We start from the raw sequence: 3,415 nt of genomic DNA, 5'->3' as shown, positions 1-3,415 counted from the left end.
CATGGTTCTGGAGTGAAGATGTGAAAGGGTGCAGTGTAATGTTTGGATCTAAAAATGATATATCTCAAAGCCTGATCATTAGTGTTTAATTGGACATGGTGATAGGCAATCGGAGAGTTGAAAAATACATGAACACAGGCTTTTTTTTGCAAGAAAGTGGCCTTGGCATGAAAACAGATCATTTTGCAGTGACAACTGGACTTGTTTTTTTGTCTTTTGTGACCACCAATTGTTTGATTACTTGATATGTGTTGAATAATCTAAGCTAACATAATATCGCAGCTCACATGTTCCTCCCACCTCCAAAATCAGCTCACACTGAATGTCAGTCCAGGCTGGGAGGCATTGGACCGATAAACGATGGATGGATGGATGGATGAGTGATCGAAGGACTGTTCGGTGGATATGGAGATGGGGAGTCACTGGGACTTGTTCATTTTGAAGAAGTCCGACCCGGAAAAGTGACCACTAATTTCTCACTTTCTAATAATGAATGATCTGCTCTCTATTTCCCGATGTTTGGTTTTTCATTTCAATCTGTTTGGGGCTGTCGCAGAGTTCAGGTTATGTTTCATTTTGTGTGGCACACCGGCTCGGTCTTAGCTGGAATGTCATGTTCACTTCTGGGGGCTGCACATCCAGAAAAAAAGCATTGGACAGGGTCATCAAGTAATACAGCAAAGAAAGAGACGCTTTGGGTCATCTTGTCTGAGTAGATCGTCAAGTACCTATCTACTCTAATCCCCTTTCCCAGCACTTGCTCCACAGCCATTCATCACAGTATTCCTTCAATGTTGTGGCAGTCCCTTCCTGTACGCAGTGAATTCCACATACTTCCCACCATCTTGCTGAAACTTCTTCTCAAATACCCTCTTATGCTCCTGCTCTGTGTCTTAAATCTATTACTAAAAGGGAGAAGTTTCTTCTTATTGTCCCTATGTCTGCCTCTCAATTTTGAAATGTCAATCAGGTCCTGTCTTGATCTTCTCTTTCAAAGAAAATGCCAGGGCTTATCCAGCCTTTCTTCACGGTTAAACTGCTTCACCCTAGGAACATGCCCGGGAATCTCCTCCGCACCCCCTCTAGTGCAGTTGCAACCGTTTGACAGTGTAGTGACCAGGACTGCACAAAATACTCCAGCTGTGGCCTGAGCAACATTGTTTACATCCTGTGTTCACCGCCTCAACAAGTAGAGGCAAGTGTCCAAAATGCCGCCTTAACCGTCTGTTCTGTTCAGAGTGCAGGTCTGTTTTTCTTTAATCTTTTACGGGATGTGGGTATCTCTAGCAAAGCTGCCACCAAATGCCCTGGAGGAGGAGGTGGTGAGCTTCCTTCTTGAATGAAGACAGCAGCCTGTGTAGTGTAGTCATGCAGGGAGCTCCAGGATTTCACCCAGTGACAGTAAAGGATCGGTCGATACTGTTCCAATCTGGATGTTGGGGGTTTGGTTTGTGGTTTCTGTGTGAAAATGTTTCCCGTAATGTTCAATAAAAGATGTTTATAAAAGAAAACCTGCCAGTTTGGACAGAAACTCAGTTGCTCATAAATCCTCCCCTTCTCAGCCCCTATCACTGGAGTTTCAAAAATCCATCACTAACTGGGTACATTAGAATTCAGAAGAACCAAATCCTTCTCTTGATTTGAGTTTGTTGCATGTTAATTCTATTGTGATGAGGATCTGAGGAATCTGCAATGGTACAGGTGAGTGGGCAAAAACATGGCAGATGCAGTTTTAATGGAGCAAAGTGTGTGGTCATGAACATTTGGTAGCAAGAATCAAGAGGCAGGCTGTTATTTAAATAGAGGCTTTAAAAAAACAGCACAGAGGTGTCTTGTGCATGAAACCCAAAATAAATGCAGCAAGTAATTAAGAAGGTGAATATAATTTGGGTCTTTGTTGCTGGGCCATCTGAGTTTACAAATAGGGAAGTTTTGTTTCAACTGCACAAGAGACAGCATTTGTAGCACTGTGTACAATTTTTAAGGAGTGATATACTGCTGTTGGAAACAGTTCAAAAGAAATTCACTAGGCTGATGACTAGGATGAGGGGGTTGACTTATCAAGAATGGCTAAATAGGTTAGGTCTCAGTTCTGAAGAAGACTCATATCAGATTCGAAACTCTTTTACTCTCCACAGATGCTGCCAGAACTTTGAGAGTTTCGGTGGCATTTTATGTTTGTTTTCGGCCTTTGTTAATCAGTATTTAGAACAATGGGGTGACCTTATTGAAACATATTCTAAGGGTTGGGGGGGTGTGGATTCGTGTCGAAGAGATTAGATTAAATCACACCAAAGGCAAAGAGATTTTATTTGAGATATCACGGAGAGTCAAAGTTGACAAAAGGTCAGGTCTGAAGACACTGACAAGTACAAAAAAAATAGAATTTATACAGTTAAGACAATCTGCAATTGTACTGTGTTTTAGCAAGGCAAGGTCATTACTTAGGCAACTACACATACATTAATTAAAGCAGAATGTGGTGAAGATAAGAGTGTGCAGATGCTGTGAGCTCCAGCTTTTTGCTATCTCCTACATGGCTTCTCAGGCTAGGAAAAGGCAATTTGCAATTACAGCAATATGTACTGTTTCGTTAAGCTAAAGTATCCTACTTCGTACTCCTAGTCATGTATTATTTCCACTCATTACTACTCAGCCTAAATTAAACAGCCTCAACATGCAAGTGTTGCACAGTTCGACAGGATAGATGTATATAGGGTACACTTTTGAAAAATGGAGAGGGGAGTAGATGATAGGTGGAGACGGAGCCCAGAGAGAGAGAAAAACAGTCCATCCCACCAGCATTCACATTTGGGAGGTGGTGGGCTCTGTGGATTTGAAAGGATAGATGTTGAGATGGTGGCATGACTGTACATAGGGTACACTTACGGAATAACGGCACTCATTTAAAATTGAGAAATGAAGGACATTTTCCCCTGAAAAGTGCAGTGAAGGTCTGGAATTTTCTACCAAAAGAATTGTGGAGGCTAGATCACTGAAAGTAATTAAAGATGATGTGCACAGATTTGTGAATTGTTAGGGTATTTGGGAGCTGGCATAAAAGGGAGTGGGAGCCTGGGGCAGATGAACCATGATCTATCTTTTAAAATAGTTGGACAGGTTTGAGGGAATGAATGGTCTCCACCCGCTCCCATTTCTTAACAATTATTCCAACCCACTGTCAAAGGAATTTCCAAACTCCCCCTCTGTCAGTCAGGAAATAAATTCAAAAGATCCAAACAGTTTTCTTGGGTGGAAGCTGCAGTGTATAAATTGTCTCCCTCTAACAAATCAAAACAAAGAACTGTGGATGGTGGAAATCAGAAATGAAAACAGAATTTTGCTGAAAATAAAACAGCAGTTCTGACAGCACCTGTGGAAAGTTAGCAGAGGACAGCTTCTTACCTGCTGTTAT

The sequence above is a fragment of the Stegostoma tigrinum genome, chromosome 43, assembly GCF_030684315.1.
Source record: "Stegostoma tigrinum isolate sSteTig4 chromosome 43, sSteTig4.hap1, whole genome shotgun sequence".
Taxonomy (NCBI): Eukaryota; Metazoa; Chordata; class Chondrichthyes; order Orectolobiformes; family Stegostomatidae; genus Stegostoma; species Stegostoma tigrinum.
This window is presented reverse-complemented; position numbering follows the sequence as displayed.